This window comes from Hakea prostrata, chromosome 7 (genome assembly GCF_041222555.1).
Source record: "Hakea prostrata isolate BN-2017 chromosome 7, UWA_Hpros_2, whole genome shotgun sequence".
NCBI classification, from domain to species: domain Eukaryota; kingdom Viridiplantae; phylum Streptophyta; class Magnoliopsida; order Proteales; family Proteaceae; genus Hakea; species Hakea prostrata.
Window position 1 is genome coordinate 15,603,086 of NC_142606.1, and position 27,169 is coordinate 15,630,254.

Consider the following 27,169-nt stretch of genomic DNA (forward strand, 5'->3'; position numbering starts at 1 on the left):
TTGCGGCTACAACCTGCTATCAACGTATAACATAAAACATTCGGACGGTGTGAAATCAAATGACAAAGGTTTATTCATAAATATGACTTTTAATTTCCGTACATCAAGATTTAATAGTTTACAAAATTACAAAACGAAACCCTAACCATACTCAAGTTGAACTCTAAAATAAATTGATCTTTTCATGGTTGATTTGCTTAATTTAATTTGTTTTTTCAATAATTAATATTCGATTTATTATTGAAAAGTAAAAACGTTTAATATATTTTAGATGACTCATTTTTTTTATTTTCAGTGACATGCTTTCATTCTTTTTTTCTCGATACCAATCGACATGCCTTATGTTCAACATAAAAAACACTTCAAGGGTCAGAAAGACCCAACTAAACGATTAAGTTAACAATCACATGATAAAAATGCATTTGATGGTATCTTTGACCTATTGAATTAGGTGGTGTGTAACTTTCTCTAAATTGAAAATCCAAAAGTATTCAAATTTAATTGAATAAGGAATAATAAATAAATAAAAATTACTTTCGAGATTTGAAAGAAAAGAAGGAATTATGACTGAGTGTGCTTAAGTTTTTTTTTTTTTTTTTTTTATATAGACACTTGGTAAAATATAAGAGTTGAACTGATGACCTCTTCATTATGAAATATCGGTCTTACCAATAAAAAACGATACCAAATATCGGTTTTTCTCTTTGTATTATTTCCACGTACATACAGTTAGAAAGCTTCGAGACACGTCAAACACAGCTCCATGTGAACGAATTTTGTCTATTCTAGGCTTAATTGAGGTATATGTTACCCGTAGTCAATTCTATCCTTAATTGAGGTTTCCTTATTCCTTATTAAATTATAGACATATCTCATATATTCAATTTCAATCTTAATGACCTCTTAGTTTCAATTGGATAGATTACCCAATTTAGTTACAAGATCAATCCCAAAATGTAAAATATCTTTCACAGTAAGACTTACTTTACGACCCTACCATTCTACCTTGCATTTTAAAATTATGAAGTTGCTACTTAGAGTTTAGGACAGCAGAATATCCAAGCAAATGAAATTATTCCAAATCACAAATGAACCTGGCTCAGCCAACCGTCAAATATCAAGACAATAAACCTCAGGGGCTGAAGAAGGAAATTTTAAGCAAGCAATGAATTAAGGCATAGAGCCCTTTGAGCACAATTAATCCTCCTGTATTTTCCTTCCAATATTTTTTAGGCTACACTGAAAAAGAAAGATAGGAATCTATCGTTGAGAAAGAAAGGACCCGGCACACCAAACACAACTTTTCTTCTATTTGTGGACTCTAGGGTCTACTTTCCCCCATCTTGCCACCCAGTAGGTTGTAATCCCCCATAGAGGTGAGTGAAGAGATTCCCCATTTACTTATCTTCTTTATTTCTTTCTTCAATCAGAGGGGTACTTGATTGAATACTCTCCATGTAAAGGATCTCTTTGAAAATAGAAATGATGGAGAGAAATAAAAAAAAGAAGACAATTGGAGAGAAGAGAGAAGCCTCACTTACCCAAAGAAGAGAGGGAAAATATTTGTTAATAAAAGGGGACACAAAATAAAAGAGTGCCGCATACAAAGAGTACACGAAAGCAAATGATATAGAAAACGAGAGTCAAAGAAAGATACAACAGAAAGACATAAAGAACGAAAAGACAGACAAATGGGAGAGATTATAAAAATGGAACAAAGTCACTCACACATAGAAGTGTGATAGAGGGAAGATAGGGTTTGAAGATTGAAAAAGAAGAGAGAATCGAAGAGAGTAACAGAAGGGAGAAAAACTAGGAAGAATGAAAGAGATTAGAGAAAGGCTGAACAGAGACCACAAAAAAAAAGACTGCAAAATTCAGTAGCAGAGAAAGAAAGAGGACAAAAAGGGAAACACAGAAAGAGAGAATAAAGAGACAAAACAAATAAGGAGCTAGGGTTTGATGAGTGATAGAGAGAGACAATATAAAATAGAGTGGCAGATGAGAAAGCGATCGCAAAAACTAAGAGAGGACAACATAGTCCCAAAAAGAACACAAAGCTAAATATAGAGAACAAAAAGGGAAATACTGGAAGAGAAGAGAGACGAAACAAAGGGGAGCCTCATTCGCTAACGAGAGAACAAAAAGAGAAATACTGGAAGAGAAGAGGAATGGAACAAAGGGGAGCTTCATTCACATAAAGAAGAAAGACGAAGTTTGGTGTAAGAGAGAGAGAGAGACATGCCAAATAACCAATAGGAAGGGGAAAAAAGGAGAGTTTAAGAAAGACAAAACAAAGAAAAAATAGGAGAATAGAGAGACCGGACAAACGGTGAGCCTAATACACAACGAAGAGACGTGCATTATAGGGTTTGAAGACACAGAGAGCGTCAGAAGGAAAATGAGACAAAAGGAAGCCACAAAAGTTCAAGGAAGACAAAGATATGGAAGGTAGGCTCGAGAGAAAGAGGATGAAAGAGAGCAACAAAAGGAAAACAACAAAAAGTTCAAGGAAGACAAAGAAGAGAAGAAGCGCAAAAATGAACACAGAGATAAAGTGAGAGAATGAAAAGGGAGAAAAAATATATAAAATAAGTGTAAAAGGAAGAAAGAAGAGAGGAGAGAGGAGCCTCACTCACACAAAGAAGAGAGAGGCAATATATTGGTTGATAAAAGGGGAGACAACAAATGAGCGGGATATACAACGAGTACACGAAAGCAAGTTGGAAAGAAAATGAGAGTCATAGAAAAATACAACAGAAAGATATAGAGAAGGAAAATAAACACCAATGAAGGGAATAGAAAGATAGAACTGTGAGAGAGGGAAGATTGGGTTTGAAGAGAGTAACAAAAGGAGGGAGAAAGATATAGAGGCTGAACAGAGACCCACGAAAAAAGACTCCGCAGAATTTAGTACACAAAAAGAGGGAATAGAGAGATAAAACGAATGGGGAGCTACGTTTTAGAGAGAGAGAGAGAGAGAGAGAGAGAGAGAGAGAGAATATAAAGAGAGTGGCAAATAGAGAAAGCGATCGTAGAAACTAAAAGAGGACAAAAGAGTTCGAGAAAGAACACAAAGCCAAACAGAGAGAACAAAAAGGGAGACAATAGAAGAGAAAAGAGATGAAAAAAGGGAAACCTCATTCACATAAAGAAGAAAGAGGAAGCTTCGGTGTATGACAGAACGAGACAAGCCAAAAAGCCAATGATAGAAAAAAGGAGACATAAAGAGAGCCTGAACAGAGACCGACAAAAAAAGACTGCAGAATTCAGTACCAGGGAAAAATAGAAGAGAAACAAATAGAGAAGGAAAATGGAAACACAAAAAGAAAGAAAAAAGAGACAACAAATAGTGAGGCAAGGGTTTGAAGAGAGATAGAGAGAGACTATAAAAGAGAGTGGCACATGAGAAAGCGATTGCAAAAATTAGAAGAGAACAAAAGAATTCGAGAAAAAACACAAGGCTACAGAGAGAAAACAAAAAGAGAGACGATGGAAGAGAAGAGAGACGGAACAAAGGGGAGCCTCATTCACATAAAAAAGAAACAGAAAGCTTGGGTATATGAGAGAGAGAGACATGCCAAATAGCCAATAAGTGAAAAAAGGAGAGTTCAAGAAAGACAAAACAAAGAGATAAAAATAGAAGGAAGAAAAAACATTAGAATACAAAGACCGAACAAAAGGTGAGCGTCATACACACAACGAAGAGAGGCGGAAGATACGGTTCGAAGAGAGAGAGCGTCCAAAGGATATCAAGATAGAAAAGGAAGCCACAAAAAGTACGAGCAAACCAATAGAAGACAAAAAGAGAGACTGAAAGAAACCACTGAAGCTGAAAGCGAGAGTGCGGTAGAGAAAAAGTATGTAGATGCAAGTCAGAGAAAAAATGAGAGTCGAAGAAAGATAGAAAAAAAGAGAAACACAAGAAAGAAAGAAAAAAAAAGGGAGAAAGAACGAGAGAGGCTAAAGAGATGAAACAAAGGGGACCCTTATTAAAATGAGTAGGCAAAAAAAGAATAGAGAGACAGAGAAGGAAAAGGGAACGAAATAGGAGAGAATAAAGAGGGAACAACAAGATAACCTCATTCACACAAGAGCTAGAGAAAGAAGTTAGGGTCCAGATAGAGGATGAAAGCGAGCGACAAAAGGAAGACAACAAAAAGTTCAACGAAGCCAAAGGAGAGAAGATGACTAAAAACGAACACGTAGATGAAGAGAGAATGAAAGGGAGATAAAAAAATAAAAAAAAAAAAGAGTTTTAAAAGGAAGAAAGAGAGACATAAATGTTGCACAAAGACATCATTAAAGGGTTTTAAGGAAAACAAGAAATGAAGCTAGAGTTGAGTCTCTTCGTGAACGTATCTATAAATAAAATTCCTACTAATGTTAGAGTTGAGTCTCTTCGTGAACGTATCTATAAATAAAACTACTGAAACCAAATATTTTGTTTACTTGAAACCAAAAATGGATGGAAAGTAGAACACTGTAGGAAAAAACAAGAAACTCTTACAAACACAAGAAAGAAATACATTTATTTCGTGCATAATAAAGTATGTTGAAATAATATTTTTTTATTATTGATATAACTTTGATCAGGATAAATTTTTCTAAGGCATGAACCTCAATCGTGTAATGTGCATAATAAGGATCACCTCAATCGTATAATGTGCAAATTACGCGGATTATAACAATGCAAATTAGAAGACGGTGCGAGCTTTAGATGGTATACAAACATTAAAAAAAAAAAAAAAAAAAAAGAGCAATGAACCACGTGCTTATGCACGTTTTATTTTCCTTGTCATACTACAGAAAAAAACCTCAAACACTTGTTGTACGTATTTTCTTAGACCAAAATATCCTTCATAAATAAACATGAACCTTCTAAAAAAACCGGTAATCAACCCATCGCACCCCTGAACGGTTGAAAACTAAACACCTACACACCCGTCGGTAAAAAAAGAAAAAGAATGCCAAAGGGCCGGATGAACCTCGTAAAAAAAAAAAAAAAAATAAAAAAATAAAAAAATAAAAAAAGAAAAAAAAGAAAAGAGAAAAGAATCCAAGAATGCAAAGGTGAACCATCACATGCGGATTTTTATTTTGCGGCGAGCAGGCAACTGCTGCCGCCGACGGTTTAGATTGTGCCACATCAACAAATTTTGATCCAACGGTTAAGATTCAGATGTTGAGGGTTTACATGTAAATATGAATTTTTATTTTTACATTTTAAATACTTAAATCTTATCAATTTACAACTTCAAATCCCTCAGTTACCCGACCTCCAAAACTCTCTCATTTTGCCTTTTCACACGGACGCCGACGCCATTTGGGAGCAGGTTTCCGAGAAGGATTTGGGAGCAGGATTCCAAGCCGCTCCGGTGAAATAACCCATTATCAGTTGCGATTTTCCGTGAAATAACCCCATCATCGTTGGAGAGACTCTAATATATCAGTAAGGAAAAGGAGAAAAAGAGAACCAACAGACCTTTCGCAGATGGACCATCTTTTGCTTTCTATCAAACCAGAGAAAGGAATGGTCCTCTATTCTCGACTCGCAACGAGATGCTAGACGAAGATGATGGGGGTTATTTCACCGGAGTGGCTCTGGCTTCCCGGAATACTGCTCTCAAATCGCGTGGGCGTCGGAGTTGGCATCCGAGGATTTGAAGTTGTAAATTGATAAAATCCTGAGAGAGAGAGGTTGTTATAGAAAGAGTGGAGGAAGTCTATGGAAAATCTTGAGAGTGATGGAGTAAACCTGGAGAGAAAGAGAAGAACAGAGGAGGATGAGGGAAGAGAGAAGAGGAGAGGAGAGAGATGCCCTTTATCCTCCGGTTCCGAATGACACTATATTTGCGGCGGCCGACAATCATCTGCCGGACGGTACCTTCCTCTTTCTTTTGTGTTTCGAAAACTCGGTCATCATCTTCGGCAATGGATCCCTGACCGTTTCGCCGACCGGGACGAAGAGGTGGAGCAGAGGCCGAGGGTTTGGGAAATCCGGGATTGAATGAATCGGGTAGAGTTAGGGAGTGGTTTTGTAAATTTGTAAAATGATAAATCCTTTAATGTAAAAATAAATTTTAATATTTACATATTTAACCTCACCGATTGAACCCTCACCGTTGGATTTTTTTATTGAACGCGTGGGTAAATCTGGAGCGTTGGCGATAAAAATCCATCACATGCCGTCACTCAAAAACAACAACTCACTCAAATTAAAAATAAAAAGAAAACCGACCGTTTAGCTTCCCGAGTAGAATTGCGACCGTTTAGCTTCTCCAGTAGAATACAGTATATAAGGCCGGTTGCTCTGTTATATCCCCTGCTTCTAGGCTGAGAAAAGACAGTCGATCTCGAAAGAATAGGAGCAATCGGGTTTTTCCAGTCTCAAACGTGGAGACAAATAGCTTCAGTGGTGAAGTATCGATTCCGCTAAAAAGCCCTAATGGGCATGCGGAAAATGGTCGTTCCTGTTTAGCTTCTGGTCATTCTTTGAGAAATGGGGATCTGGACGAATCTTTTAAGATTCTGGAGAGCATGGTATGTCAAGGTGACATCCCAGATATAATTCCCAGCACAAGCATGATTCGGGGACTCTGTAATTTGGGTAAGACTAAGAAGGTGGCTAGGGTTCTAGAGATTCTTGAAGTTTGATTCCAACAAATAAGTTTGGATTTAATCATGTGGGTTGTATAATGGTGAGGTTTCTCCGGTTCCAATCCAGCGGTACCGAAGCTTCTTATATCTCCTCATATTGCCCGGGGAAGCCTTCCGGTCTCTCTTGCAGTCTCTCTCTCTCTCTCTCAGTCGGCATGGCGTCTCAAAACAGTTGGAGCAAAGGCAGCGATGATGGTACACTAACTAGGGTTTCCAGCATATTTCTCAATCCCCAGTGGTTTATCATGGAAAGAGAGTGGTCTCCGACGCGGCATTCGTGACAAAGAAGCTCTTCAAGAGTACCGGCAAAGCAGCCTGGATTGCAGGAACGACTTTCCTGATTCTGGTGGTTCCTCTTATCATAGAGATGGATAGAGAGCAGCAGTTGAACGACCTTGAAATGCAACAGGCCAGTCTGCTCAGAACCCCGCCACTTTCACATCCCTCTCCTCCCAAGTGATGATTTTGATCCTCCCAGGTCGGAGAAGCTTTCTCATCTATTGGGTTTCGTTTCATTATTATAGTCTAGGGTTTACTATGATTTGTTTTCTGTATTGGTTTTTTTAGGTTTTAGGGTTTTAGCTGTATTGTGGTGTATTCAATCTATATAGAAAGCAGATTTTCTAGGGCTTATCTGTTTTTTCTGGTAACATAATGGAATATTTGACTACTTTTTGGATTCTGGTTTGAATTATTTCACAATACTGCTTTCCTTTCCATTGAATATATGTCTGAGCTAAACGGAAGTAGTAATCCATATCCTTCTTGTTCATAATGACGCATCCGAATTGGTTAAGATCGTAGTTTACTTACCCAGTTTTGAAAGCTGCATATAGAAATATATATCCTTCAACACTAAGAGCTGTGGCAAAAGGAAATTCATACCCTAAATCAAATGCTTGATCCTTCCAGTTCTTCATTAGGATTAGCAGTCTAATTTAATTTAGAGAATGTTATCTCAGGGGAGTTTATTGAATCTACTATATTATATACAACTCCTTATTTGGATAATTCTAGGTATCAGCTACTAAAGCAAGCCCATTTCTCGAGCATGTCGAAAACATTAATCAGTCAAGAGGAGGAAGAAGTGGTGAGACATCTCATCTCTCTGTACTATAAAATACTCATTATTAATGATGTGCACTATTAGTAGAAAGGAACAATTTGTTCATCCCTTTGGCTTAAGTTGGGCTTTAATGCTGGAAGCATTCAATTTAGCAAGTTCTGAGATTGGTAGGGTCTAAATTTCAATATATAACAGTAGTTATATCTATTAAAAAATAAGGTTTGACATTGAATTTTGTAACAGAGCTGGAAATGAAGGAATTATAGGATTATAACCAATAAAGGAAGAACTTCAAATTCAGAAAATATACCACCAAAGTATTTGCAATCTAGGTTCTTCTTACTAGGGGCAGGCCTTTGTTCAGTGGTTGGTGCAGGTGTGAGATCAAGGCATCGAAACAGCTTCTCAACCCCCCCCCCCAACCAAAAAAAAAAAGGAAAGAGAGAAAAAGCTGCTGGGGTAAGGCTGCAATTCCCCCCGCCCCCCACTCTACTTGTGCAGAAGCCTTCAGCACTTAGTTCACCCTTTTTTATTCTTCTTACTAGAATAGCTTTTAATCCAAGGGCATGACCTCTCTTATCTCACCGTCCCTTTATTTCCTGATGCTCGACAACCCGTGCGGCCTTTGGTTTTCTCGCCCCTTGCAATGAATCCTAATCCATTATGTGCACGTGCGTACAGATGGAATTACAGACGGTGTAAGTCTGGATACATATTGAGTGTATGAGCCCAATATGTATACATATTGAGTGTATGAGCCTAATATGTATACATATTGAGTGTATGAGCCCAATATGTATACTGTTTCAGGGAGGTATTAATATTAATGTAAGACTACATTAGGGTTGACCTAGCCCCAGATACAGCCATGAATCAAGTATAAAAAAATCTTGAGTAGAAACTTTAATTCTAACCAAAACAGTCCTTAATAACTGTGTAAAATTCAGGTCTGGGTGTACATGAAAGTGAGGAGAACCCTTCTTCCAAATTACAGTCAATTTCATTGGAGAGTTTGAGGTATGAAGGTGACACCAAGATAGAAGGTTATGGGATAACTTGCAAAACACCACTGTGTTTGGCTAGAAAAGACTGTAATCCTTGATGAGATACATCTTTGCTTTGCAAATTCGGTTCAATTCCGGTGAGCAGCAGAGGAGATTTAAATTGTGATGAAACAATAAAGTTAGGGCTCCAAGATAATGCAGCCAGCCACAAGGATCCAAATTGGGATTGAGTGGGATCACACTCTTCAAAAGTCCTGCTGGAACAGAACCCAATCTTCAATCCAAGGCTGGTTTGATTGCTGCAGGCAGCAGGACTGGAACAGGCAGCATAAGTGTGCTCCGGTTCTTCTGATGAGGATAAGCAGAAGCAGTTAACGGCTTGAATGAAGAGTGTCTTCTGGGCTTCAGCAACAATTGTTTGCAATGTTGCAGTCACAACTCACAAGTGATGAGTATGGAAGAGGTTCAAAGCAGTGTGAAAGGGAAGATCAGTGAAGGGGGGGGCGGGCAGGTGGGCTTTTCAGTGGCCTCAGCCTCCAATCAAATCTATTATAAGGATCTCATCACATGCCTTTCAGTGGTCTTTTCAGCTACAACTAAAGGAACAACATAAAGCTATTGACTGTGCTGAAAAGGGTGCCCGTCAAGGAAAAGGAAAGTGGAAAGTATATTTTAATATGGTGTTAGTAGATTCTCTTCAAATCATGTGGTTTTTTTGTTTCAGTTTCTGAATGGTTACTTCTTCATATTCAGGAGAATTTTTAAATTTATTTGTGTAGATGGTCATTTGTGTTTAGGAGATGGAGTTTCAGTCACATTGCTCTGCTATTATTTGAAGTCTTATTAAGCATATTGAATGGCTAAGCTGTAGCATGCATCATTCAGGTAAAAATCTAATTAGTGCAATGTAAAGCTTTTATTATGCCCTGCTGCGTTTTTATTTTTGGTAACTCAGAATTGTGCTGTCCATGATATGAAATTGAATTATTAAAATGTGGCCTTGAGATTTAAATATCCTTTTAGACATAGATTCTTTTTTATTATTTTTTTGTCACATGTTTGATGAATCGCATCAAGCGATGGGGAGCTCTGGCTTTGGGCGAGTATTCAGTAGATGCTTTTTCCCCCCAAATTTTAGCATCACCAATTAAGGCTTTGCAAGTTGCTTTCGGATGTTATCATGCCTTATGTTAGCAGGTACATATAATGGCCTGTTTTACCTGTGTTATCTTGGATTCCCATAATTGTTGCCATCTGTGGCTGAGCTCCTTTCTTGGATGAGCTCCTTTCTTGGATGAATTATTGAATAGATCTCTGGTACTTTGTGTGGGTGAATAAGAAGTGTTTATGGTTTGTTGGAAGCTTCATTGGGTGCTTTATTATCATCAAAAGATTGACCAACGAAGCTTTCTCCGCATTTATGGTACTTTTTTTTGGGGGGGGGGTTGGGGTGGAATCATTCATGGTACTTCATATATCTCTTCAGTTGGTAAATATCCATATTTGTGTTGTTCTACTTAAATATGGATACTATAATCGCATTTCTTTACCTGATTGTATTTTGCATAGGCAATATATTTTAATTGTGTAGAATTAACAATTGCCGTTTTGCATCTTTGCTTGCTATGCCATGCACTTTCGGACAACTTCTTTCTTTCCTTATCGCTCTTTTTCTTTTGATCTTTAAGAAAATATACTGCTGGGTTTTGCAATGATCCTTTTAGACTCATTTAAATGTCTGATTTTTTGAACTTTTGCGAATTACTTCCTGCAAATTTTCCATCGGAATATTGAAAGCTGATCATAGAAATAAGCAAGGTTGTCTGTGGTTGGGAATTTCGGAAACTACTATCAGAAATGCACTTGCAACTTGTCAATCTGTACCAAATTAGCAGCCCTTGAAAGGAAAGACGACACCAGCAACAAGGTATTCCATACCTGTGTATTAATGTGCCGTATCTTTATTCTTTGTTTCTTGACTTCTCATACATATTCCTATCTTTCATTTCCAGTGAAGCACAAAATATGGTAGAAGAGAAACAAAGGGATTGTGATGGGTGCTCAAAGGGATCTACCTTCTCCATATGCATACTCTGGCCTTTTCCAAACTGAGGTTGGGTTATCTTTATTCGATGGTTGAGCATGTAATGTTCATTTTATATTTGGAATTATCAGTTAATTAGATATTTTACTGTCTGCATTTCTATTAGTATAAACTTCAGATGTAGTAATGCAAGGTACAATTCTAAGGTACACAAGTTTGTCTAACTGTATAAATGATGGTTTTCATGTGGGGTAGGTCTTGTAGCTAAGTTGGGTAACCTATTCTATTAAACTAATAGGTCATTACAAATGAAAGTGACCCATTGAACAAGTGAGAAAATGTTTTAACCAATGTACAGGAAATGTCCTTTTGGTGGGTGTGCCAATTTTGCAACGGTTAAGTCTCAGCATTGCAGTCATCAAGTTGGGGGTTTGAAACATGGAAACAGCCTCTGGTGAAGCAAGTGTGTGGCTACGCAGAGATGTGCTGCAGTTGAAGGGAGGACTTGTTCATTTGATGGTACTATATGATTCTCTTGGGACATGTGAAGATATTGAAAATTTCTTAAGAAGGAAACCATGAAAGAAAAGATCTTTGAAACGATTACTTTCAAGCACCTTATTAGTTACTCAAGGATTTGGATAGGTTCTTTTTTGTATGTGCTGAAGATGATAATGTGGGTCCTGATGTTCTTTCCTTCAACCATAAATTCTTAGTAGGTTTGGATTGTCAACCTTTAATTATAGGTATGAATGGATACCATTAGATTCATTATGGTTTTTGGAAGCCGTTAAAAATTCTGATTCATGAAATTTTTGTGTTCACTACTGCTCTGCATTTCTATCATGCTCGTGAAAGGTCATTGGAGGAGTTTTGAAGTTCATCTGATGATTGGAAATTCCAGGAAACTAATATCGTGGAAGCACAAGGCAAGTTGTCATTAATCCATGAAGTACCAGAAGGAAACATGGGCCTGGTGATAAGTTATGCATACCTACATTTTGAGGTTCTTTGTCTTTATCCTGTCTTTCTCCACTTGTAATGACAAGTTTCCATCTGTCTTTTTTAGTTGAAGCACAAAATCATTAGACAAGAAACCGAGGAGGATTGTCGGTGCTTTATGGGTCCTGCCTTTTCTCTAGACTGCTTGCTCAATCTGGCCTTGTCCTGCCTTTGAGGTAATCTTAGCTGGATGTTTTGATAATTGGTCATGGTTGGTTCATTTGGGATTTAAAATAACTAGTTACTTTGATATGCTGAGATGTCCTAATTTCTACTGCTGTAAGTTAATAATCTGTGGATGAACTGTACAGTGGACGTTATAGTTTTGGGCCTTGATGTTGTAAAGTTATGTGACCTATTCCATTAAAACTAATAGTTCAATAGGGTGAAACTGACCCAGTAAACAAGTGGGGAAACTCTTTTACCATATATATATATATAAAATGTTGTCTTAGCTTGGTGCAACTGTTAAATTTTGCTATTGCGATCATCTGAGTTCTTTGGGTTTAAAAATGGACGAGGCTCTCCAAGAAGCAAAGGTGCGTGGTGTGTACACAAATCTGCTACAAAGAGTGGGAGGACTTGTATTGTTGATGTCATGTGATCCACTATAAGCATATGAAGTGTATGCTAACACAATAGCTGAGATCTCGTAAGGGGACTACAGAAGGCGGTCATTAACAAGAGATATTTTAATCCATAACTTCACACACCTCATTTGTTACTCAAGGATGCCTAGAGAATGTTAATGGATTTCTATTTAGGCCGAAGATGATGTTATGAAATTTGATGTCCTTTCCTTTGATCAAGAATCCTTAGTAGGTTGCAAACTTGCAATAAATCCACATTTTGTTATGTGGATAAAACCATGGAGGCTTGAAAGGTCATAGACTCATAGGGTTTTAAAGTTGAAGTTTTCCTTAAATTATCAGTTAATATTTATTGCTGAATTTTCTTGTGATTCTTTGCAGCTGTTCAGTTTCAAATTTCATGAATTTTTGTGGACCCTTATGGTTATGTTCCATCAAGTTCATGAAAGCTCATTGGAGGAGGGAAGGTTACCATTGACGCAGCATAGGTAATATATATATATATTTGGATGAATGAAAAAAATTCATTAACCTGAGCCCTAGAAGGGAAGAGAAAAGAAAGAGGAGCTAAGACCCTTGGAAACAACAGCGGTCCTGTTCCTTCGGGACACGGGTAATATATTTTAGTTGTGTAGAATGGACAGCTGCCATTATGCATCGTTGCTTGCTATAAGAGACTTTCGAGACAAGTTTTTTCTTGACATTTTTTTCTTCTTTTGATCTTTGAGAAAATATACTGCCGATTTTGCAATGCTTCTTTTAAACCCATTTAAGATTCTGATTTTATGAACAGCTGCCATTATGCATCGTTGCTTGCTATAAGAGACTTTCGAGACAACTTTTTTCTTGACATTTTTTTCTTCTTTTGATCTTTGAGAAAATATACTGCCGATTTTGCAATGCTTCTTTTAAACCCATTTAAGATTCTGATTTTATGAACTTTTGTTAATTAGTGTTCTGCAATTTCCACTGGAGTCATGAAAGCTCATTGCTGAATAAGAAAGGTGTCTGATGGTAGGGAGTTTCAGAACTACTCTCATGAAAGCCCTTGCAAATTGTCAACCTGTTCAAAATTAGCAGCCCTAGAAAGGAAAGATGACACCAGCAACATGGTATGCATACCTGTGTATTGATTGATGTGCCTTATCTTTATGCTTTGTTTCTCGACTTCTCATACATTTTCCAATCTTCCATTTCTAGTGAAGCACAAAAGCACAAAATTTGGCAGGAGAGAAACAAGGGGATCGATGTTGCTCAAAGGGCTCTACCTTCTCCGTACTGCTTTGCATACTCTGGCCTTATCCAGGTTATGAGGTTAGGTTATTGTTATTTGATGGTTGGGTGAGTGAGACTCATTTTATATTTGGAATGATCAGTTAATTAGATATTTTACTGTCTGCATTTCTACTAATATATACTTCAGAAGTTGTAATGCAAGGTACAGTGCTAAGGTATGCAAGTATGTCTAACTGTATAAAGGATTGCTGTCATGCGGGGTTGGTCTTGTAGCTAAGTTGCGTGACCTGCTCCATTAAAATTAAGTCATTACAAATGAAATTGATTTATTGGACAAGTGGGGAAAATGTTTTAACCAATGCACAAGAAATGTCCTTTGAGTCGGTGAGCATTTGTGCAACGATTAAATTGCGGTAGTGCGATCATAAAGTTGGGGTTATGAAACATGGAAACAGCCTCTGTGAAGCAGGTGTGTGGCTATCTAGACGTGCGCTGCAGTTGATGGGAGGACTTGTTCATTTGATGATACCATATCAATCGCTCGGAACATGTGAAGGTATTGAAAATTTCTCAAGGGTACTAATGCAGAAAACCATGAAACACAGGATCTTTGAAAACATTGCTTTCAAGAACCTTACTAATTATTCAAGATGTGGAAATGTTCTTTTTGTATATGCTGAAGATAATGATGTGGGTATGTCCTTTCCTTTGATTAGGCTTTGATCTGGATTTTGGGGGGGGGGGGGGGCAGCATAAATGGACAAGGAATTCTTAGTAGGCTTTGATCATCAATTTTTAACTTTTGGTACACATAGCTTGGAAATTCCTTGTAGTTTTTAGAGTTTAAATTCAAAAATTTCCATGTATTACAAGTGAATGGATACCATAAAATTTGTTGTGATTTTGTAAAGCCATTTAAGATTTGGATTAATGAAATTTTTATGTTCATTACTACGCTGTTTTTTCCATCATGTTCATGAAAGCTCACTGGGAGAGTTTTGAAGTTTGTCTGATGATTTAAAATTCTAGGAATCTAATATCATGGAAGCACAAGACAAGTTGTGGTTAATCCATGCAAAATTAGAAGTACTAGAAAGAAGGATGGCTCAGGTGAGAAGTTATGCATACCTACATTTTGAGGTGCTTTATCTTTATTTCTTTCTCCACTTCTAATGAAAAGTTCTTATCTATCTTTTTCTAACGAAGCACAAAAAATTTAGACAAGGAACTGAGAATGATTGATGGTGCTCAATGGGTTCTAGCCCTTGTCCAGACTGCTTGCATAATTTGCCTTTTCCTGCTTTTAAAGTTACATTACTTGGTTCATTTGATAGTTGGTCAAGTTGTTTGTTTGAGATTTAAAATAATTAGTTACTTTGATCTTCTGGGTTGTCCTAATTTGTAATATTGTTAATTTCATAATCTTTAGATGCAAGGTATAATGCTAGGGTTTTGCAAGTAAGTCTAATTGTACAATGGACAATATACAATTGTGTTTGATGTTCTAAAGTTATGTGACCTATTCCATCAAAACTAATAGGTCAAAGTCAATATGGGTGAAACTGACCCACCAAACGTGTGGAAAATCTTTTTACCAAATACACGTAAAAGGTCTGCTTAGCTTGGTGCAACGGTTAAGTTATGCTATTGCAATCATCTGGTTGTTGGGTAAACATTGATACAGTCGCTCCAAGAAGCAGGTGCATGGCTGTGTATGCATCTGCTACAATGGGTGGGAGTACTTGTGTTGATGATGTCATGTGATTCGTTATTTAACATATGACGTGTATGCTAACACAATATCCAAGATCTGGTAAGGGGACTAGAGAAGGCTTGCATGAACAAGAGATATTTTAATCCATAATTCGCACACCTTATTTGTTACTCAAGGATGTGAAGAGAATGGTTCAATAATATGGGATTTGAGGGAATCCTTACTAGGTTGCAAACTTGCAACAAATCTATGTTTAATTATAGGGATAAAACCTTGTAGGCTTGGAAAGATTTTAGGGTTTTAAGGTTTCAAGTTTTCCACAAATTATCAGTGAATATATACTGCTGAATTTTCTTGTGATTCTTTACAGCTGTTTAGGTATGAATTTTTGTTGACCACTTACGGTTATTTTCATTAGGGATATGAAAGCTCATTGGAGGAGTTACAAAGGTTGCATGATGATTGGGAATTCCAGGATACTACTATCATGCAAGCACATGACAAACTGCAGCCAACCTGTTCCAAATCAGCAGACCTAGAAGGAAGTCAATAAGATAAGCAAAGCTGTGGCCCTTTTTTTTTTGGGGGGGGGGGGGGGCGGGGGTGAATAAATAAATTCATTACCAAAGCCCCGTAGGGGAAAAAGAAAGTACAAGGGGGTAGGTTACAGATGACTAGGAGGCAAGAGAGGGGAGCCCTGACCCCAGGAAGCCATGAATAGAAGCAAAGCTGTGATTGATGTGCCTTATCCTTTCTTTCTCCACTTTTATGATAGATTCCTATCTTTTTTTCTCAGTGAAGCCCAAAAAACTTTGGAAGGGAATTAGATTAGGATTAATGGTGCTCAAAGGGATGTACACCTTGTCTGGATTACCAATGCCCCTGAGGTTATATTGTCTTGACATCTGATGGTTGGGTGAGCCAGGTTCACTTGTGATTTGAAATAATTTCATTTGCTTTGATATATCCTGCTGTCCTAGCTTTTTGTACTACAACTTCATAATTTGTAAAAGGTAATGTAGAATGGTAGGGTTATAAACTAAGTCTAACTGCATAAATTATAAAGGATGTTTTGCATTTGGGATCGATCCTGTAACTAAATTGGGCAATCTATCCAATTGAAACTAAGAGGCCAATAAGATTGAAACTGGCACAGTGAACTAGTGGGGTAGATGTTTTAACCAACTTCGCATGAAATGGCCTTCTGGTGGGTGAGCCTGTTGTGCAATGACAATCATCAGTTTGGGTTTTGAAACATAGAGACAACCTCTCCATGAAGCAGGTGCAAGGCTGTGTAGACATTGCTATGGTGGATGAGAGGACTTGTATCATTTTCTGATGCCATGTGAATGGCTAGAAACATATGAAATGTATGGTCAAACCGATATCAGAAGTTTCAAAAGGGAGCTAGCGCTGGCTAGCAGGAGTAAATAATTCTGTAAGATATTAGTAGGATGTCAAATTTCAATTGTATTTGTAGTCATCATTGTTTGCTTCTTTTATTGATTACTGAATTGAAATGCCCCATAAAGAGGTTGGTAAGTGTATGTACTATGTACGCACGCATTCAAACCCATAATATCTTTAATTATTTCATTGTGACTATTAAGTAAATGGCATTCTGGTAAAGATAGTTATGGTATTGGAAGATCAATTGGTATATACGTATTTGATTGGCAATCGGTATTTAATTATTCCATATTTTTCAGGCTTTGATGGCTTTGGAAGCTCACCCAAGCCACCATTGTTGTGAAATTGGAGCTCTCAAGTGTAGGGTTTTGAAATGTGTATTTGATCGTATTCTGTTAGCAAGTTTTTGAAATCTTTGATGACTCAAGTTGGCATGGATGGTTCATATTTTTTGTGATGATTTGACATTCACAATTGTAAAGGATGCAAAAGCTACAAGTTATGTGACAAAATAGCCAGTTTCTGGTGATTACAAGAATATAACCAGTGATTTATGATCTTGTCTTCAGAACCTGCTTGCAGAGCTTTTTTTCGTACTTCAGTTCACGAGTTCTAGAATGGTTGCACTTTTTTTGCATAAAATGAACGAACCCAATAATATATGATTTACCTCCAGAACCTTGATGCAGAGCTTCTTTACGTGCTTCACTTAGGAGTTAAAATAAGGATGCATTTGCTTTGCATGGTATCCTAGTTCAGTGTTGTACACTCTAATGCTATGGATTTTTACTTTATTTATGTACGCTCCTCCATTCACTAATCGAATATTATGTTCTCTTCTATGGTAGTTTGGCATGTAGATGATGTTAATCATGTTCACGTTAATGCTGGATGATATGTTTTTCCCAATGAATTTTGTCAACCTCTCCCTCTTTTTATCTAGAAGTAGCTAGTGGAATATTTAATACAGAAATGGAAGTCCTTCGAGTGTTATCTTGCCTTAGCTTTAGCAGGTATATATAATGGCCTGTTTTATATGTGTTTATCTTGGATTTCCATAATTGTTACCATCTGTGGCTAATTAAATAGCTCTTTTTTCCGGGTGAATTATTGAATAGCTTTTTGGTACTTAGGATGGGTGACTATAGTGTTTATAGTTGGTTAGAAACTTCATTGGGTGCTTAATTATCCTAGCCAAGGGATGCTTAGATATGGATAATATTATTGTTGAGAATTGCGCAAGAGTCAAGGCTGCTGCCTTTGTGCGCATGACCCAGGCAGCAGACTTGGTGCTCATGTTATTTTTTAATTTTACAGAAGGATCCTTGGTGCACAAGTTTTGAAGAATTTGAGTTGCATGGTTTCTATTTTAAAACTTTCGTTTTCTGTATTTTCTATTTGGGACAGATTTTTGAGTTAGTGAATTCTGTCCATGGGTTGTATTTTATATCCTTTTTAGAAGACAAGTATTCTTGTCTCTCAAGCTGTAACATTGACATTCGAATCTATAAATAAAGTCAGCCTGCGATTCTAGGAGTTCTATCTAGAATCGCAGGCTCTTGCTGCTTGCTTCTTCTCCTCTTTTCTTCTTCTTCTTCTTCTTCTTCTTCTTCTTCTTCTTCTTCTTCTTCTTCTTCTTCTTCTTCTCTGTTTTCCTTTCAGTTCAGCTACTGTTTTGATTGTTTAAAGCTTGATTTCGAACAATTGTAATCCTATTTCTTTATCTGATTGTATTGTGCATAAACTCAGTACCAGTCCCTTGGGTTCATGAATGAAAAAATTCATTAACCAAAGCCTCAGAAGGGGAGAGAAAAGAATGTACAAGGTAGGGGGGGAAGGGGAATTACAACCTACTAGTCGGCAAAAAAGAAGAGCCAAGATCCCAGGAAAAACAATGGTCCTTTTCCTTGGAGGGCATGGGTAATATATTTTAATTGTATAGAATAAACAACTGCCGTTATGCATTATGAGAGACTTTCTAGACAACTTTTATCCTTCCATTCCTTTCTTACATTTTGATCTTTTTGAGAAAATATACTAATGGTTTTGACTTTTTGCAGTGATTCTACTAAACCTGTTTAGGATTTTTATTTTATGAACTTCTGTTAATTACTGTTCTGTGATTTCTATCGGAGTCATGAGAGCTCATCATAGGAATAAGAAAGGTTTGTCTGATGATTATAATTCCAGGGATCTAATATCATGAAAGCACAAGACAAGTTGTGGTTAATTGATGAAAATTAGAAGTACTAGAGGGAAAGATAGCCCTGGTGATAAGTTAAGCATAATATTGAGGTGCTCTATCTTTATCCTTTCTTTCTCCTCTCTCTTTTTCTAGTGAAGCACAAGAAATATGGACAGGAAACTGGGGAGGATTAACAATGCACTATGGTTTCTACCCATTGTCTAGACTGCTTGTATATTCTGGCCTTTTCCTGCCTTTGAGGTTTTGTTATCTGGATCATTTGATAGTTGGTCAATTTTGGTTCATTTGAGATTTAAAATAATTAGTTACTTTGATATTCTGAAGTGTCCTAATTTCATTTCTAATACTGTAACTTCATAATCTGTAGATGCGAGGTATAATGCTAGGATTTTGCAAGTCTAAGCGAACAATGGATGGCAATACCTTTGTGCTTGATGTTGTGAATTTATGACCTATTCCATTAAAACTAATAGGTCAATATGGGTGAAACTATAAGTGGGGAAAAATTTTCTACCAAATACCCGTAACTCAGCTTAGATTGGTGGAACAGTTAACTTGTGCTACCTTAATCTCCTTAGGCTATGCAAGCACATATTTCATCCCCTGATCATGCCAAGGATTACAATGTACTGTTTTACTAGATAATGCTATTTTCCTTCACTTACCAGGGGGTGGGGTGGGGGGCGGAAAACAGTGAAGTTGTGCTATTGCAATCACCTAGTTGCTGGGTTGAAATATGGATACATCCTCTCTAAGAAGCAGGTGCATGGCTGTGTACACATCTGCTACAATGGATGGAAGAACTTGAGTTGATGATGTCATGTGATTCACTATTAACTTACGTTGGGTATGCTAGCAGAATTTCCAAAATCTCGTAAGGGAACTAAAGAGTTCCGTGAACAAGAGATATTTTAATCCTTAACTTCACACTATCTCATTCGTTACTCAAGGAGGTGCAAAGAATGGTTCGTCTTTTCCTATTTGGGCTGAAGATGAGACTATGTGATTTGACGTCCTTTCTTTTAATCAAGAATCCTTAGTAGGTTGCAAACTTGCAATAAATCTACGTTTAATTATAGGGATAAAACCTTGGAGTCTTAGAAAGATTATAGGGTTGTAAGATTTTAAGTTATCCACAAATGATCAGTGAATATGTACTGCTGAATTTTCTTGTGAATCTTTACAGCTGTTACCACTTTTATTTTTCATCAGAGTCATGAAAGCTCATTGGAGGAGTTACAAAGGTTGTGATGATTGGGAATTCTAGGATACTACTAGCATGCAGGCACATGGCAAATTGTGGCCGACCTGTGCAAATTAGCATGTCCTAGAAGGAAGGCAATAAGATAAGCAAAGCTATGTTTTTTATTGGATGAATACGTAAATTCATTACCAAAGCCCTGAAGGTGAAAAAAGAAAGTACTGGGAGTGAGTTACAACTGACTAGGTTGCAAGACAGGTGATCCTAGACCCTAGGAGGCCATAAATAGAAGCAAAGCTGTATTTGATGTGCCTTGTCCTTTTTTTCTCCACTTGTCATGATAAATTCCTATGATTCTTTTTCGGTGAAGCCAGTAAAACATTGGAAGGGAATAAGAGGGGGATTAATGGCGCTCAAGGGCTCTACACCTTCTCTGGATGGCTTGCTTAATGTTTCCTTCTTCAGCCCCTGAGGTAATATTACCTTGATATCTGACGGTTGGGTGAGCTAGGTTCTTTACATTTGCTTGGATATTCTGCTGTCCTAGTTTCTAGTACTGCAACTTCCTAATTTGTAAAAAGCAAGGTAGAATGGTTGAGTTAAGAAGTAAGTCTAACTGTATAAAGGATGTTTTACATTTGGGATTAATCTTGTGGCTAAATTGGGTAATTTGTTCACTTGAAACTCAGAGGTCATTACGATTTTGGGGTGAAATTGACACACTGAACCAGTGGGGAAAATGCTTTTACCAACCATAAATGAGTCATTCTTCTGGGGGATGACCCTTTTGTGCAATGGTTAAGTTGTACTATTGCAATCATCAGGTTTGGGGTTTGAAACATAGAACAGGCTCTCCATGAAAGGGTGCAAGGCTGCGTGGACATTGCTATGGTGGATGAGAGGACTTGAATCATTTGGTGATGCTATGTGAATGGCTAGAACATATGAAATGTATGGTCAAAAGTTTCAAAAGGGGACTAAGATTGGTTAGCAAGAGAAAAGATATGGATGATTGTAGGATTTAAAATTTTTGAACATTCTTACAAATTATTGATGACTGAAGTTGGCATGGATGGTTCATATTTGTTGTGATGTTTTAGGATGCTGAAGTACTCGAGCAAAATCCTTGAAGTTGTTTTATTTGCGACTGTAACTTTGTTTCCATGGATGATTTGATGTTCATAGAAGCAAATGGTGCAAATGGTACAAGTCAGGTAACAATGCATAGTTGTCAAGGCGAGGCGAGACCAAGGTGAAAAGGCGTCACCTAAGCCAGAAGGTGACACCAGGTTCCTAGGTGATGCGGTGATGCGGTGATGCCTTGACAACTATGTAACACAGGAACCAGTTTCTGGCGATTTAGAGAATGTAACTATTTACGATCTTGTCTTCAGAACCTGCATGCAAAGCTTTTTCGTACTTCGTAGCATCGTTTTGCATAAGGTGGGTCTTCTAGTTCATTATTTTACTTTCAAATGCCATATATATTTCCTAACATTTATGTTAGCCTTGGGGTTTCGTTGTCTTTTTCTCTGAGTTGCTTTGCTTTGTGCCTGTCTGCTTTCAAATGCTCTGTTTCTTGTATTCCCCTTTTGGTTATTGAATCTCTTCATTCATCCAAAAAAAGGAAAAAAGAAAAACATTTAAATAGACTCCTATTTGCTTCTCAAATATCAGCTTTCCTTTTGTTTGATCTGGCTTAGAAATAATGTTACTGAGATTCATGTCTTGCTGGTGATATGTCTCCTTGTTTCTAAGTTGAAGCGGCTAATTAACATGCAAATGAGAAAAGATGTCCTTCAAATGCTTAATTAAATATCGATTGGGGAGCCTAAGATCTTATTATTTATTTGGAAGCCTATGGCCTTACTACTTATCTTTAGAAATCTTCCTTGGCCAATACAGAAAATTCTGATGTTCGACAGTTTTGTAGTAGATTTTTTTGAATGATTAGCAGGATTTAGGGGGGGATGACTGTTGCCCTCCCCAACCTTCTTTTTCCTGTCAATGCTTAATAGTTATCACAAGGGTGTCTGAACAAGTTGTTGCTTCTGGGCTATATTTCGGTCTTTGTTGCTGATTTTGGTTCCTTCCTGTTATTGAGTGGCTTTATAGGTGATTAGCTCTATGTTGCTCTACGGAGAGCTTGTGCAATCACTCTTGTTGATTTCTTAGTAGGGTGAGAGGGTTTTCTTATTCATCCAAGCACACATGGAGCAAGTAAGTTGTTTTCATATCCAGCTTCACCTACTGGTGGATCATCATGAAGGCTTCTATTTTCCCATATCCTTGTTCCTTTATTCTTATCCATAATCCTGATTTTCTTTCTAGGGTCATCAACTCAGAGCATACTTTTGTTTCATCTTTAGGAAAATGGAGGCTTGGTGTAGATTCAGGGTGGGTTTGCCTAGACAAAGACAAAGAGAGAAGTATTTTGTTTGCTGTTTGCTTAGGAAGATAATATAGTAGGTCCTATGAATGAGGAACAAAGGAGTTGATTTTGACTGAAATTTCTAGCTTAAGTGAGTAGGTTGGACCTATGAGTCACAATGACCAAGCCCACTAGGGTTAATGTTTTACCACCATAATAAATGATATAAAGTCCTTGAAGCACAAAATATGTGGAAGCAGAGGCAAGGCTGTGTAGACATTGCTACGGTGGATAAGAGGACTTGTATCATTGCTAGTAGGAGAAAAAAATCTTGAAGATTATAGGATGTTAAATTTTAAACATTTCACAAACTATTAATGACTCAAGTTGGCATGAATGGTTTGTATTTTTTGTGATGCTGAATTCCTTAAGCAAAATCTTGAAACTGTCTTATTTGTAGATGCTGACGTTGTTTCCATGGATGATTTGATGTTCACAAAAGCAGAAGGATGCAAGTTATGTTACAAAATAGCCAATTTCTGGTGATTAAAAGAATGTAACCAGTGATTTACGATCTTGACTTCAAAACTTGCATACAAACTTTTTTCGTACTACATTTATTGAGTTCTAGATTGGTTGCTTTTTTTTTTTTGCATAAGGTGGGTCTTCTACTTCATTTTGTTACTACTTTCAAATGCCTTGTATATTTAACATTTTTGTAAGTTCCAATTCACTTCTCAAATATTACTTTCTTTTGTTTGTAACTTGGCCTAGACATTACGTTATTGATGTTCATTATTGCAGGATTATATGCATGTTCCTAAGACCTTATTTATTTTTATAAATCTTCCATCGCCCATGTGGAGAATTCTGAGGTTCGAAAGTCTATAGCCAAATTTCTTGATGATTAGCAGAATAGTGGTGAGATGACTTATTTCCCCCCCCCTTTTTTTTTTCTTTTCCTTTGAAAATGCTTAACGGTTGCAAAGGTGTCTTGTTGTAATAGTCGTTGCTTCTGGGCTACATTTGGGTCTTTTGTTGCTAATTTAGTTCCTTTCTATTATTGTATGGCTTTATAGGTGACTAGATCAATTTTGTTCTTTGGAGAGCTTGTACAATCACTCTTGTTGATTCCTCTGGAAGGTGAGATGGTTTTTTATTTCACACAAGGTCACATGGAGCAAATAAAATGTTTGCTTTTTCTTTTTTTGATGAATAAGTAAATATTATTAAAGAGTTCCAAATGGCGAAAAGAATGTATGGGGGGGGGGGGGAGGGGAGGGGGGACAACAGCCTTCAAGAGGGAGGCTGGAGAGCAGAACTCAAACTCCAGGTAACATCAATGAGTCTTTTCCTTGGGATATCCATAACAGGGGGGGTGGGGAACTGACTGAAGCCTGGCAATGCTTTTGTTATCTTATCCTGCTATTCAACTTCACCTATTGATTGATCATCATGAGGGCTTCTGTTTTCCCATATCCTTCTTTGTTTATTTCGTCTGGTCAAGAATCCTGATGTTCTTTTTTGGGTAATTGACGCAGAGCATAGATTTGTTTCATCATCGGAAAAGGGAGGCTTGGTATGGATTCGTGGTCCGAGGGCATATTGTGTTTCCTAGACAAAGAGAGAAGTATTTTATTTGATGTTTGCTCTAGAAGTGATATAATCCATATTGAAGGAACTAGAAGAGCTAGGGGTAGACCTAAGATAACCTTAGGAGAAGTGGTGAGAAAGGGTATGTATAGCTTAGGCCTTGTATCTAGCATGGCCTTGAACAGAACCGATTGGAGGGCAAGAATCCATGTAGCCGACCCCATTTAGTTGGGAAAAGGCTTATTGTTGTTGTTGTTGTTGTTTGCTCTAGAAGAAAAGATAGCAACTCTTTTGAATGAGGAACAAGGAAGATGCCTTTGACTGAAAATTCTAGCTGATGTGGGGAGTTTGGATCTATGAGTCACAGTGACCTTGGGTAGTGTTTTAAGTGTTTTCACATCATAAAAAATGACAGGAATTCCTTCGATGGTAATATACTCTTTATTTGTATTTTGGCTCAATAGGAGAAGTGTTTTTTTCTTTTGGAAGTGAATTTGAAGGCAATACATTCAGCAGCCATAGGGGTTGTTTTCCAATATGTATTGACTTCAAAATGTGACCATTTTAAAATATATTTTTGGTTATCATTGTGTATTCTTCTTATAGGTTGCTACTCCTCTATCTAGTTTTTGAATCGGGATGCCCATAAAGAGAGGTTGTTTAAGTACACGTACTTCATAAATGTGCATGTAAACTTGTCATTATTATTTCTTAATAGATGGAGTACTCAAAAGGCAGAGCTGCCAAATGGTAATGTTTTGAGTATCCTATTTCCAAGCTTGTGAAATCTTCTCAGCCATTTGAATTAATTATTTTTATTTTTATTTTAATACATTACTAGGAGCTGTTTACATCATTTTCATGGGCATATGATGTTCAAAAAGCAAAGGCTGCGATACAAGTTATGCAACAGGGCCTGTTTCTGGTTATAAAATGAATGAACCCAATGATATATGATTCACCTCCAGAACCTGGATGCAAAGCTTCTTTATGTACTTCACTTATGAACTAGAATACAGATGTATTTGCTTTGCATGGTGTCCTAGTTCATTGTTATACATCCTAATGCTATGGATTTTTCCTTCCCTTATGCAGTAGCTTGGCATACAGATGATGTTAATCATGTTCATGCTGGACGATATGAATCTCACAATTAAGTTTGTCAACCTATCCCTTCTTCTGGAAGCAGCTAATGGAACATTTAAAAGAGAAAAAGAAGTCCTTTGGATGGTAAGTTAAATATCTATTTGGATGTATCGAAACTGTATACAGATATAATCTTCCATGGCTTATGCAGAGAATTTTAGAGCATTGATGGTTTAGAAGTGAAATCTCTCTAGTGATCAACAGGATGCACGTGTAATGACTAGTAATTTCTTTCCCTCCTTTATAGTTATCACAGTCACAGAGTTATTGGGTTATGTTTGTTGGTTCTTTCCACACTTAATTCTTTTGTTGCTGATTAAGCCACGTAATCAAGATTTAACTGAATGGTTGAGATTTAAACATGAGGGATTGATGTGTGAATATTAGTTTTTTGTTTCACACTTTAAGGATTGAATTTTATTAATTTACTTTACTAAGTCCCTCTCCTTCACTCGGTATTTAAAAACCCTATCTCTCCATGTTGTCTTCTCAGTTCTCAGATGACGGACAATGTTCGGGAGCACGATCACGGCAACACCAGGGCACTCCGGTGACAGTAACACTGATAGATTCCTGATTTATTAGTGTGTATCTGTTGTGTTTCAACTTTGCTAACAACAAATCGAACTGGGTTTTGGAAAATCTGGGTTTTTCTCTGGTTTTTCTCTTATGTATGCATCTGGGCGTGGTTGTTTCGGAAGGTAATTTGGGTTTTCGTGTATTGTTTTTGCTAAGAAATTGGGTGGATTGCTTCCATTTGAAGAGCGATTCTTATTATTTGGGAATAATATGTATACTGTGTGTCATCAGAAGTGGTCTCGGAGGTTGTCACCATGCTTCGTATTACCTTATTCTTCTTTCTTGAAGACGATGAATCGCCTGGGTTTGCAATTGGAGTAAATTGAATGCCGAGTGAGGAGTGCAGCTTCATCAAGATCGTTCTGGCGAATGAGGGTAAGGATTCGGTTGTGGAGGTTGAGGCGATTGCCGGTGAGAACAGAGACGGATTTTGGGAGCATTAGGGTTAGGGTTTATGGGTCGATGTTGCTGGGGTTGGGAGTGACAGAAGGAATTGAGAGGGGGTTCGATTCGAAGCCACCGCTTCCGGCGGCGACGCTCGGCTGCTGCTTCTTCAGGGGTGGCGAAGGAAAGAAACAGACATGATAGGTTTCGCTAGGGTTCCGAGGTACTTGATGAAACATTGTAAATTAATAAAATTCAATCCTTAAAGTGTGAAACAAAAAACTAATATTTACACATCAATCCCTCATGCTTAAATCTCAACCATTCAGTTAAATCATGATGACATGGCTTAATCTCAGCCGTCGGCAGCAGCAGGCAGCTGCTGCCGCAAATAAAAATCCCATGATCGTAAGCTTCACAAGGAACTGTTCCCTTGATCATAAAATGCCTTCTATAAACCTCTTTAGCCTTTGGTGACCGTTGTCCTTCTTGGCTCTTTACCTCGGGTCGAAGCGGCTCTTGTTGATTCGGATCCCTCACGATGCCAGATGGATTTCGATCTCTAGCGGCCGATCTATTGTCGATTTCTACCTGAGTCCGCAATCTATTGCGGCGCAGAGCAGCAAGACACTGAGGCTAGCGTGGTGTTGAGAAGCACCTCGTGGCCATGGCTGCCTCCGAAAATGCGAAGTGGCTAAGGGCGTCCATCGCGTTAGTCGTTGCGACGGTTTCTGCTTCAGTAGCTGTTTCAGGTACTTGTCTGCCTCCGCTGATCAGAGGAATCTCTCTTATATCCGTTTCATTTACTGTATTGGAAGAATTTGACTTCGTTTGCTCGTGTGGAAGTTCTCATTTTCAGGAGAAAGTCGAGGGGTTTGAGGTCCAAGGTTCGTGAACTTGAGACCCTCTCGGGGCCTCCTTAGAGAAATGTGCTTCCGAGAGGCAAGGTAGGGTTAGGTCTCG

The 27,169-nt window shown here is 37.7% G+C and overlaps 1 long non-coding RNA gene across 21 annotated transcripts; it reads left to right on the forward strand.

Annotated features, from left to right (window-relative positions):
- The first annotated feature begins 9,238 nt into the window (after positions 1–9,238).
- On the forward strand, positions 9,239–27,138 carry LOC149010123 (uncharacterized). 21 transcript variants are annotated; one of them, XR_016174375.1, is made up of 11 exons: positions 9,239–9,615; positions 9,842–9,927; positions 10,528–10,657; positions 10,743–11,952; positions 12,748–13,478; positions 13,567–14,158; positions 14,632–14,712; positions 23,309–23,425; positions 23,584–23,647; positions 25,193–26,958; positions 27,053–27,138. It is a non-coding gene; the product is annotated as an uncharacterized LOC149010123 (long non-coding RNA). The 21 variants fall into 21 exon arrangements; XR_016174389.1 differs by lacking the exons at positions 9,239–9,615; positions 9,842–9,927 and having other exon boundaries at positions 10,177–10,657; positions 10,743–11,293; positions 11,679–11,750; positions 11,844–11,952; XR_016174374.1 differs by lacking the exon at positions 9,842–9,927.
- Positions 27,139–27,169: the final 31 nt, after the last annotated feature.